General features: G+C 43.1%; 1 protein-coding gene and 1 long non-coding RNA gene across 5 annotated transcripts in view; one reads left to right on the plus strand and one right to left on the minus strand.

The window, feature by feature from the left end:
* The window catches only part of MAP4K3 (mitogen-activated protein kinase kinase kinase kinase 3), a 188,253-nt gene that overhangs the window by 174,956 nt on the left and 400 nt on the right, over nt 1–12,897 (minus strand). The window lies entirely within an intron of this gene.
* LOC102181308 overlaps nt 12,272–12,897 on the plus strand; it is a 108,080-nt gene continuing 107,454 nt past the window's right edge. Inside the window, exon 1 of the long non-coding RNA XR_001918783.1 lies at nt 12,272–12,702. This is a non-coding gene — a long non-coding RNA (uncharacterized LOC102181308). The remainder of the gene's footprint in view (nt 12,703–12,897) is intronic.

A 12,897-nucleotide genomic window follows, 5' to 3' on the forward strand; every position in this document is an offset into this window, starting at 1 on the left:
TGTGTCCATCAATCTTCCTGGTTTTGATAATGCACTGTAGTTGGGCAAAAGTATCAACACTGGGGGAAGCTGGGGATCGGGTCCACATGATCTCGTCCTTTTTTTTTTTTTTTTTGCCACTTCCTGTGAGTTTTTAATCACTTCAAAATAAAAAGTTAAAATCTCAGAAGCCTTTTTCATATCATTGAAATGCTGACTCTAAAATCTGCATGGTAAAAATAAAGGACCTAGAACACAGAAAACAATTTTGAAAGGCGGGGATAAAGTTGAAGGACTCACCGTGTGAGTGCATGCTAAGTCGTTTTAGTCATGTTCAACTCTTGGTGACCTTATGGACTGTACCCCGCCAGGCTCCTTTGTCCATGGGATTCTCCAGGCAAGAATAGTGGGGTGGGTTGCCATGCCCTCCTCCAGGGGATCTTCTGGACCCAGGGATCAAACATGCGTCTCTTTCATCTCCAGCACTGGCAGGCGGGTTCTTTACCACTAGTATCACCTGGGAAGATCTCACTACTTGATTTCAAGACTTTCTATAAAGCTACAGTAAGCCCCCAGGTGGCTCAACGGGTAAAGAATCCGCCTGCAATGCGGAAGGTATGTGAGACCTGGGTTCGATCCCTGGGTAGGGAAGATTCTCCAGGAGTAGGGCATGGCAACCCACTCCAGTATTCTTGCCTGGAGAATGCACATATGCACAAGCAAGATTGAGGTATTGTTGAAAATATAGCCAAACAGCTCAATGGGAAAAGACAAAGTGCAGAATACCACAAGTACTGTCAACTGATTGACAGTACTTATCAAAGGTGCCAAGGTAACCATTTGGGATTCATTTATATCACATTCTAGAAGAGCTTCCATAGTGATAGAAATTAGAACAGGAGCGGAATGGTTGACGGGGTCAGTGCTGCATGATTGAGAAGGGACATAAGAGAATTTTCTGAGGTTAAGGAAACCATCTACCTTAATAAAGGCATGGGCTGCAGAACTATATATGTCTAAACTCCTCTAACTGAAACATTTAAGGTCTAAGCACTTCACTCTAAGTAAGCCATAATTAATTTTAAAAATATGCAACAGCATACAAGTTTTATAAAATATCTGTCTACAAAGAAACATCAAAATACTAAGAATATTCATCTCTTGGGAGTAAGCTTATCAATCATTTTAATTTTCTTAGAGTTTTCTTATTGTCTATTTTTTGCTTTTAAAAAATGTACATTATAATCAGAATACAAAAAACTTTTCAAATTTATGCCAGAATAAAAATATCTAGCTCATATCCTACTGCTCCATTCACTAATTCCTTACATCAATTATCCTCCAAATCTGCAGCATTTTTCTTCAATAGGACACATTTTGCATCTCCTCCTGTTAATCCCTTAGTAAGCTGGGAGAAAGGCCCTTATCAGCCTCATTTGTCGTAAGACACTGCTAAACAATCGTTATTCTGCACAGAAAAATGAAGGGAAGTCTTTATTATTCCTGTTTCTATATAGAGTAACCACAGCCAGAAAATAAGGGGTGAAAAAGAAAACCTCACAGATACCTATTTTCTAATAGAGTATTCACACTGTCAGAGCTCCCCTTCTCAACTTCACTGTCTCTGTAACTGATGCCATTCTCCCATGGACTGATTTAAACAAGTATTTATAAAGCACCTATTACATGCTCCTCAATGAGGCTTAACATTAAGTCCTCTCTGAATCATCTCTCTCCATCCCTGTACTTCTCCACAAAGCCCTGTCAAATTTCTCTCCAAGATGCTTTTCATCTGTCTGTTCTTCCTTTCCATTCTCCACTTCTGTTTGCCTTCTCTGACCCAGTCCCATTGACCTTCCTCTTCGATCTCTATATAGCTCTCTAGTACAGTTCTGTGAGTCCCTGGAGGTCCCTGGGAGCTCTTTCTGAGAGTCTGAAAAGTCAAAGCTATTTTCATAATAATACTGAAACGCTACTGGCCACCTTTCACTGCGTTGACACTTGTACTAACCGTACAAAAGCAGTCATGGTAAAACTGCCGGTGAAGCGTTAGTTGTTCAGTCTTGTCTGACTCTTGATGATCCCACAGACTGTAGCCCGCCAGGCTCCTCTGTCCATGGAATTCTCTAGGCAAGCATACTGGAGTGGGTTGCCATTCCCTTCTCTAGAGGATCTTCCCAACCCAGGTATTGCAGGAGGATTTTTTACCATCTGAGCCACCAGGGAAGCCCAAAACTACCCGTGCCTTAGCACAAATCTAGGCAGCAGCCCCACAATGTATAGCAGACAACTGTATTCTTCGCTGCTGCGCACTCACTGGGAAAAAAACAAACCAGTTTCACTTAAGAAGGCCCTTGTGGAAGCATCATTATTAATTTTATTAAATCTTCACCCTTAAACACTTATTATTTTAATATTCTATTTGATGAAATGCATAAAACACTTCTACATTCCAAGTACACTGGTTATCATCTCAAAGAACAGCACTGGTGACTGAGCTGCAAACTGGCCTAGCCACTTTTTCCACAGTACACTGTTTTTACTTCAGAGACCCACTGACTAACTGTGATTATTCGTGCCTAGATATGTGACATTTTCTTGAATATGAACAAAATGAATTTGTCAGTTCAATGAAAAAACCAACAGTTTGTTGCAGGGGATGCATTTGGCACTTTCAAATAGAAACCCAAGTCTTGGAAACCTTGTATCTACCATTGATACTTTAAGACTTTTCTGATGAGATGAGTGATGATTTGTGGTACTGTGTAATGAAAGGTGGCAACCTTGGGAAGGTCTGGATAATGTCATGAATCCATATTTTTCAGTACATACATGGGTAAAAATGATCTGTTTAAAATTCAAGAGAGACTAACAATTAAGTGTTTTACCATAACAGTAGGTCCTAGATTCTACTTTATAACTAACTTTTAATTGTCAAGTTGTCGGAGAAGGCAATGGCACCCCACTCCAGTACTCTTGCCTGGAAAATCCTATGGACGGAGGAGCCTGGTAGGCTGCAGTCCATGGGGTCGCTAAGAGTTGGACACGACTGAGCAAGTTCACTTTCACTTTTCACTTTCCTGCATTGGAGAAGGAAATGGCAACCCACTCCAGTGTTCTTGCCTGGAGAATCCCAGGGACGGGGGAGCCTGGTGGGCTGCCATCTATGGGGTCACACAGAGTCGGACACGACTGAAGCGACAGCAGCAGCAGCAATTGTCAAGTTGTAGAGAAGTATCAGAGGAAAATACCCACAATTATCTGAAAAGGCTAAAAAAATATTTTCCTTTTCCAAAAAAATATGTGCCAGAGACCAGATTTCCTTTACATGTCAACCAAAACAAAATATTCCAATAGGCTGAATGAGGGAGAAGGGAATGGCTACCCACTCCAGTACTCTTGCCTAGAGAATCCTGTGGACAGAGGAACTGAAGCGACTTAGCATGCATGCACTGGAGAAGGACATGGCAACTCACTCCTGTATTCTTGTGACATCCTGTCACTCACTATATACACAATTTTACCTGGCTTCCAAGAAGTTTGTAAATTGGTCCTGCCTCACCTAGCAAATTTTACTTCTCCATGCTCCTGCACATGGGTCTTCCATGTTAGTCAATCCTCCCTTTTAGTCTCTAAACCTTTACTCCTATAGTCATACAGTCACTCCTCATCTGGAAAGCGTCTACCATTCCCTCCTCTCTCCCTGTCTCCTCCAATCTAAACTTTCTCTTCCTAAGGGGCCAGAGGCAAAAAGGACAATGTCTTGAAGGTGAGATTTAAACTATCCGCGGCACATAATCTTTCTAAATTGTGGATCACTACATTGTAATTTATATATTACACAGAAACTGTACTTCAATTTTTTTAAGAAGTTTGCATTTTATAGGTAATGAAGGAAAGATTCTTTGAACAGAAGGTGGATGATTTATACAAAAGGACTTTCTTACCATCTCAAGTTTTTAAGATGATCTTAAACTAAATATATGTCTTATTTGGACGTACCTAAATTTACGGTCACATCTAAAATTTTTCCAACAGATTTTTAGGATTAAAGGAGGCAACACATTGTCACATGAAGAATCCAAACCTATAACCTCAGGTCAAGGCAGCTGGAAATGAAACATGGCATCTTCCAGCTGCACCTCCACCAAAAAAGAACTGTAAAAACAAAGCTAAAACAAACATGAGCTCATCTCTCAAATCTAAGGCCTTTTGGTACTGGTGAACAAAGTCCTCTTCCTGATTTGAAGTCCAACTTAATCATATTTTCAAAACACAAAAACCAGTATGTAACAGCTACATATTTTTTTTTTACTAGTTACTAAATTTCTTTAGTTTAAAATGACAAGAGTATTCTTACGTGCATGTAAGCTATGAACACTGCTTATTATGCAAAAGATACATTAAGCCTATTTGATTTACCTTGGTCCTAATAATAATCCATAATGTTTAATTCAGTCTGTACCCACTGTGGCCACAACTGTAGGTCAAGCCTGATATCATCTCCACTTTAAAACCTGCTGTGATTTCTCCAAACCAGAAATAATGTTCTCCCTTCCTCTAAACTTAGGTAGTAGCACATGGTTTCTCTCATGCTGGTTCATTCATTCATTCCACAAATATTTACTGTGAGTCTAATACATGTTAGGCACTTTTCTACGTTCTGGGGATACAGCCGTGGACAAAACTAAACCACCAGCTTCTTGGGCTTACACTCTGGTGCGGGGAGGAGGGCAATAAGCAAATAAATATAAGGTGACGTGTGCCACAGTGAGAATTAGGGAAAGTAAGAAGCAGAGCTGAATCTTTTTATAAAGCTAATAAAACTTAAAAGTTCAGGCCTCCTCACTCTCCTGGGCCTCTAAGAGTGCTGAGAGCTACTGGGACGTGGAGGGTGTTGCTGGGGAGGAGAGGCAGGGTGGGTGGCATCCGGAAGCATCTCTGCTTAAATGCCTGACGAGCCCTCAGAAGAGAGGGACCTGCCTCTAAGGTTACAGCATTTGCTGGGACACCTTTTCTAATTCTAAATACTCACTTTCACAGCAAACACTTTATTCTAATGTATTTGCTTCCTCACTGAGGGTACCCAAATAACTGTATAAAGTTCAGGCCCTACAAAATCTGGACACATTCTGGGTAAAGACGGAAGTGCGGAGGAGTTGTTTTTTATAGGATCGTAAGGAATGGACACATTAAAAGGTAACATTTGAGCTGACATCTGAGGGAAACGAAGAGGCAAACCATACAGATACTGGGGGAGGGGAATTTTCAAGCACAGACAGCAAGTGCAAAGCCACTGAGGCAGCAGCAGGAGGAGCAGAGCAGGTTAGGAAGACAGCAGCAGGGGAAACAGCAAAATACAATAATAAATATTACGACTGACAATGAACCATTACTGAGCATTAGGTGACAGGCCCTGTCCCAAATGGGGCTTCCCTGGTAGCTCAGACGGTAAAGAATCTACCTTTCCATACTGTTCATGGGGTTCTAACTAAAACGAACATGGAACAACAGACTGGTTCCAAATCAGGACAGGAGTATGTTAAGGCTATATATTGTCACCCTGCTTATTTAACTTATATGCAGAGTACATCATGCGAAATGCCTGGCTGGATGAAACACAAGCTAGAATCAAGATTGCCAGGAGAAATACCAATAACCTCAGATACACAGATGACACTTACCCTTCCCTCTTGATGAAAGTAAAAGAGGAGAGTGAAAAAGCTGCCTTAAAACTCAACATTCAGAAAACTAAGATCATGGCATCCGGTCCCATCGCTTCATGGCAAATAGATGGGGAAACAATGGAAACAGTGGGAGACTTTATTTTTTGGGGGCTCCAAAATCACTGCAGATGGTGACTGCAGCCATGAAATTAAAAGATGCTTGCTCCTTGGAAGAAAAGCTATGACCAACCTAGACAGCATATTGAAAAGCGGAGACATTACTTTGCCAACAAAGGGTCTGTCTAGTCAAAGCTATGGTTTTTCCAGTGGTCATGTATGTATGTGAGAATTGGACTATAAAGAAAGCTGAGCACCGAAGAATTGATGCTTTTGAACTGTGGTGTTGAAGAATTGATGCTTTTGAACTGTGGTGTTGGAGAACACTCTTGAGAGTCCCCTGGGCTGCAAGGAGATCCAACCAGTCCATCCTAAAGGAAATCAGTCCTGAATATTCACTGGAAGGACTGATGCTGAAGCTGAACTTCCAATACTTTGGCCACCTGATGGGAAGAACCGACTCATTGGAAAAGACCCTAATGCTGGGAAAGATTGAAGGTGGGAGGAGATGGGGACGACAGGATGAGATGGTTGGATGGCATCACTGATGCGATGGACATGAGTTTGAGTAGGCTCTGGGAGTTGGTGATAGACAGGGAAACCTGGCATGCTGCAGTCCGTGGGGTCACAAAGAGTTGGACACGACTGAGCAACTGAACTGAACTGAAAGGATCTACTTGCCCTGCAGGAGACCCAGGTTCTATCCCTGGGTTGGGATGATCCCCTGGAGGAGGAAATGGCAACCAACTCCAGGGTTCTTGCCTGGGAAAACTCCATGGACAGAGGAGCCTGGCGGGCTACAGTCCATGGGAGTCACAAAGAATTGGACATGACTAAGCACCTTGGACTGCAAGGAGATCCAACCAGTCCATTCTAAAGGAGATCAGTCCTGGGTGTTCTTTGGAAGGAACGATGCTAAAGCTGAAACTCCAGTACTTTGGCCACCTCATGCGAACAACTGACTCATTGGAAAAGACTCTGATGCTGGGAGGGATTGGGGGCAGGAGGAGAAGGGGACGACAGAGGATGAGATGGCTGGATGGCATCACCGACCTGATGGATGTGAGTTTGAGTGAACTCCGGAGTTGGTGATGGACAGGGAGGCCTGGTGTGGTGCGATTCATGGGGTCGCAAAGAGTCGGACACGACTGAGCGACTGAACTGAGCTGAACTGGAGCAACAGACACACACGTGCAGATGCACATGCACGCACACACACTGTCCCAAATACTTTTTTACACATCTCCATTTTACAACTGAGGAAACTGAGGGACAGAGAGGAAGATTAGGTAATTGGCTAGTGGGTGGTGAAACCAGGTAGTCTGACTCCAGAAACTACTCTTAAATCACTATGCTGTGCTATAGAGAGGTTGGTTGTCCAGTTTATGAAGTGTCAGGACAATCTCTCTGCCGGTAAGAGATTTAATGTGCTAGAAAAGGGGAAATCAACACGGTTTTGATCTCAAATTATGACAGCTAAAAGTAGGCTCACATTTTATGCCCCTGTACATAAAGTACCAAGTCTTATCCTTTTCACTATTACACACACAGTTCCTAGAACCTTTCCTTTCATATTATAGCTATTCAATGTGGGGCAAGTGTTAAATGGACTCTCATGAGAGAATGACTAATTATTCATTCTCAATACAAAACAATTAGATGTACTTTTGAATTCTGGAGGTAAGTACCTCTTTAGGGAATCAGAGCCTAACAAAATCAGATAACCTGTTTGTATCTACAGAAATTATTCAACAATCTGTTCCACTGTCACTTTCCACCTCAAATAAGTACTGAAGTGAGAAAACTCAACCTTGATTTATCTCACTCTATCTTTCTGAAGTTTAAGACTACTTCCTCTGGTCCCTCTCGACTTTGTTCTCCATCAAAGTAAAAAAGATGGGCATAGCCCTAGATACTCATGTTTTATTTTCTTTCAGCTGTTCTTTCATTAATGCTAAAGGTCTTCACGTCTTAACTGAGTTTTCCACAAAAGTTCTTACAAATCCTGACTACAATGAAAGAGTGTCTGATGGTATTAACTGGAATGCCTGAAAGACTGCAGAGTTACAAACAAGCTGACACACAATCCACTGAACACTTGAACATACAAATTAATTTCCTGATTGCACTATCCCGTCTTCAGTTCTTCTCCCGTCAGCTTTCAGAGACTCTCTACACAGATCATCACATGAAAGCTACCCTGGAGCGCAGCCTCTCTACAGCCTCTGCTCCAGAGGGAACGACTTCCCAACACACATAGATAAAATCAGTATCAACATTTCCAAAGCATGTTCTACAAGACACTAGTTCTAAGGATAAGCAACTCGAATTACAGAGAAGAATCCCAGCGTTAAGTAAGTCTGGAGTTTGCTGGGTTAAGCATTGTTTACCAGGTTTGTTTACCGTAGGACTTCCTGGTCTTTGGCATAACTCATAGTACTGCTTTCCTTGGAGCATCCTGGTCACACTTTGGAAAACACCTATGAAGTCCAGTTTGAAGACACACATGATGCTAAGGCTTCAAGACTTACCAACTGAGTTGGGACATACTGTAGCATCTGACAAAAGAGGGCTATGAGGCACCTTTGGAGAAAGATGTAGTCTGTGAAGAGGTCAGCTGGAGACAAGGAGCTAAAACTCAGGAGAAGGTACAAGCTGGTGGCATCTGGGAGTGTCCACAGGGACCAGGCCAAAGCCACTGAACCAACCGAGATGCTCTCTTAGAACACATGAAAACCGGTGCCTCAAATTCACCTTGCCTCACCCTATCTGCAGCTTTAGTCTCTTCTCTTTAGCTGTAAATCTAGAAAAACATCTGGACACAAAGACTCTAAGGGTAGTAAAAATACAAATTAAACAGGAAAACTGCCTGAGAAAAATAGCATAATGCATGTGGAAATCATATTAATGTTAACAAATGTTGGTAACGTGATATGGTATGTAACTACCTAACCTCTCCAAGAAATCGCTTTCAAATGACAAACCTACAGCTCTCCAGTCTTTTCTTTCTTAGGATCATGGACCTCTTTGAAAATCTAATAACACCAAAAGCCATCTCTCCAGAAAAACACACAAACATACAATGTTAAGTCTATTAATTTCAGAGGATTTCATGGGCCTCCTGAGACTCAATCAAAGAGCCCCTTTTGGCTGTCAACTCACAGGTCCCTAGGTAACTCCTGCTACAGATACTTCATCTGACAGATAAAATCCAGAGTTACAAGACATTTAAAAGTATTATGGCTGTTCTTTTTAAATTATATGTTCATGTACTTTAAGACAGTGCAGTGCATGCTAAGTCACTTCACTCGTGTCTGACTGTGCAACCCTATGGACTGCAGTCATAGGGGAGCCAGGCTCCTCTGTCCATGGGATTCTCCAGGCAAGAATATTGGAACGGGTTGCCATGCCCTCCTCCAGGGGATCCTCCTGACCCAGGTATCAAACCTGTGTCTCTTACATCTACCTGCACTGGTAGGGGGGTTCTTTACTACTAGCATCACCTGGGAAGCCCAAGACAGTGCAGAGGAAATGTATTATGTGTATTTTTTTGGTCTTAAAAAAATTAAAACTTGTTGACTGACATAAGTCATTTAACACCACAAACAGAAGGGCACAAGATGGTAATAATACCTTCAAACCAAAACAGCTCTGAGAGGCTAAATGATTTTACAAGGCTACAGAGCTAATAAATTCCAGCTCTTTCACATCCTGCTGCTGCTGCTAAGTCACGTCAGTCGTGTCCGACTCTGTGCGACCCCACAGATGGCAGCCCACCAGGCTCCTCTGTCCCTGGGATTCTCCAGGCAAGAATACTGGAGTGGGTTGCCATTTCCTCCAAGGCATGCATGCACGCCAAGTCACCTCAGTTGTGTTCGACTCTGTGCGACGCCATAGACAGCAGCCCACCTGGCTTCTCTCTCCACAGGATTCTCTAGGCAAGCATTCTGGAGTGGGGTACCATTTCCTTCTCCACTTCCACATCCTAGCTCAATACTTTTTAACCAAAACACATCACCTTAAATATAATAAGCATATTATTACATTGCATAGGATATAGCTTTCAAAACAAAAATTTCTTAAAATACCAACCCTCTAAGAATGTCTGTACATAATCAGGCTTCTAACTTATTTACGTAATCGGATCATTCCATTTTTAGCACCTAAACACTGATAAATTAGGAAGCAAACTTCTAACTTTTGAAAAAAAATCCTTTAATGCACTCCTCTCTAATTAACACAATTTGCATAAACAAGGAAAGTCAAAAGAGCAAAACAAATATCAAAAAAAAAATCTGTTATCTTTATAGCATGAACATGATTATGGATAGACAAAAATACAAATAGTTTAAGCTTTGGGTTGTTCAGCAAACTGGGGATATGATACCAAAAACCACATAGTTTCTCCGTTTTGGGTCCCTGGTACTAGAAGAGTCTGGCAGGCAGGGATCAAGCATCTATTATCTGATGTCCACTTGGTAGACTCTACAAAAACAGTGAGGCCTGGCTGCACAGCAGGACTTAGGTATACTAACTACTACTTAAAGATCCTCTCCGACTCAGAGTGCAGCTGCAACTAACTGCTGAACTAAGTTGTGTGCCTCTGTGTCTTCACTTCGATAATACATGATCTGCCCATGTATTAAGTTAAGAATTAAGAATGCAGTCCCTAAAGCAAACTGATTCACGTTCTGGCTTGGCCACTTACCATCTTTGACAGGTTACTGCAACTTCCTCACGCCTTAGTTTCTTCTACTGCAAAATGGAGTTAATAACAGTGTCTACTTCCACGGGTTGTTGTAAGATTAAGTAAGTTAATACAGGACGAAGTCTTAGAGCAGTGCCTGGGAAGTAACACTCTATAAATGTTAGCTTCTATTATCATTACTTTAAACAGACGACAAAATTAATCAACTTATACCTGTACTGCACTTAGATGTCCTGAGGAAATTACAGGCCTGAATTTTTTTTTTTAATCATGTGGCTTAACTACCAGCTGTTTTTTTCTAAACACAGTAAGTACATGGCCAATTATTCTTGTAAAGAACTGATAAAGAACTTACTGTCCACACCACCACCTAAGACTGACACATTAGCAAAGTTTCAGTTAACTTTTCATCTCAATACAACAAGACTTCCTTAACCAACTCTAAGTTACCTGGATTCACTCACTTCAACTTTCACAATCACTACAAATTCCAAACACAGTAACGTAATGGTTATTCTTACAGTGGCCTCCTAACTGCTCTTCACCTCTGTCCCCCATCTCCACCCCCCAACACTGCAGTGATAAAGCTTGTAAAAATCCAAGTCTAAATTCACTCTTCTGCTTAAAACCCGGCAATGACTCTTCATTGTCCTAGGGAGAAGTCCCACCTCCTCGGAGGACCTATTAAGAGGCCTGCTCAATCTAGGGCCATTCTCCCTCTCTGGCTACTCAGGCCATACAGGCCTTCTTTCAAATTCTCACCCTGCCCTTGGGGCCTCCAAGCCTTCCCAGATCATGCTCCTTCTATCTGGCATAATCCCCTCTCCCCAGTGCCTCTGACTCCCCTGAGGAGATATACATGCTCACTAGCCCTAATCCTAATCCTCTCTTCTCTGCAGCACAAAAGGAAACTGCAATAAGACGGTTATTTAAATGGCTGTTTACTGTTGTTCTTGTCCAAAAAATATAAACAAGTAAGACTTGCGAAGACCATCCCTCTTTCAGTGCTACAACCCAAGTGCTTAAACACACGGTACCTTATATACAGTGCCAGCCTGCTAAGTCTCTTCAGTTGTGTCCAACTCTTTGGGACCCCATGGACTGTAGCCCGCCAAGCTCCTCTGTTCATGAGATTCTCCAGGGAAAAATACTGGAGTAGATTGCCCTTGTCTACTCCAGGGGATCTTCCCCAACCAGGGATTGAACCCTCATCTCTTATGTCTCCTCCAAAGGCTGGCAGGTTCTTTACCACTTGAGCCACCTGGGAAGCCCTTATACACAGCAGGCATGCACAAGACACCCGTGCTGTCCATGGAGAAAAGCAGTGAGATAAGTGGGAAGGGAAAGCGATTTATTCAGGAAACAAGACTCCTGCAGAATACTGGCTGCATTGTGTTGCATACCTAAGTTACCATATGCATTACAAGTGACCTCAAAGTAAAAATCTTCTGCTTAAACGTGGGCAAAACAAAGTTAAGACTCAACTTTCCAAAGTAAACTTAAGTTTCTCTATGCATCCTCAGGTGTTACGTGAAACACGAGGAGTTCCACTTCAGTTACCAGTAAGAAGATACACAACCAAATCAAGACTGCTGCCACATTTGGCATGAGCGTCCTCTTGGCAGCCTCTGCGAGGCCAAGAGTTGAGCTGGCCAAGGAAGCATGATTTATCTCCCACATTTAGAAGTGGTCCCTCTACAACAGGAATGCTGTGCTACTAATGGACTTTGAATTCCAACCTTGTCAAACCAGTACCTCCCCTAAGTGTTCAAGTCACTTAAAAAAAAAAAAATGAGAGTTGAATCCTATGTGTCACTGACGGAAATAAGTTTAATAAGGCATTACAATCCAATTTGAGATGGAGAAAAAGTTGCTCTTTCGAAAGAAAGGGAGAAAGGAGTCATGCTAACCAGATCTCTGTTACAAAAGAAAGTCATTACTTGAAAAATTGAAAGAAACTGGCCTGCGGATGCTAAGAGACGAAAGGTGGATGACACTGCCCACAGTAATGCCCATTGCCGGGCCTGGTGGGCAGCAGACGCCAACCCAGCGCAGAATATCCCGGTCCGTGCGGAGCACGCAGGTTTGACACACGCCAAACCCCTGCCGTCCGGCTAGTCGCACTGCCCCTGCCAAAGCAACAAACGCGGAGACCCTCTCAACGAGGTCAAGAGCAGAGCTGCCGCCGCCGATCAGCGCTTCCAGGGAAACGCGCGTCCCGGGCAGATCCAGGTAAGGGCGCGGGGGTCTCGGGGTTAACCGTCTGGCCCTTTGTTCGCTGCACAGCCGCGGAGCCCCTGGGCGCCCGCCGCGCCTCCTCCCCCACAGCTCTCGGGCGGCGACAGGCAGGGCGGACTCCGGCGCCCCGGCTCGCCGGCGCCCCCCGCCCTCCCCGCGGCGGGTCAGCGCCCCGCGGCCTCGGCGGCG

This window comes from Capra hircus, chromosome 11 (assembly GCF_001704415.2).
Source record: "Capra hircus breed San Clemente chromosome 11, ASM170441v1, whole genome shotgun sequence".
In the NCBI taxonomy this organism is placed as follows: domain Eukaryota; kingdom Metazoa; phylum Chordata; class Mammalia; order Artiodactyla; family Bovidae; genus Capra; species Capra hircus.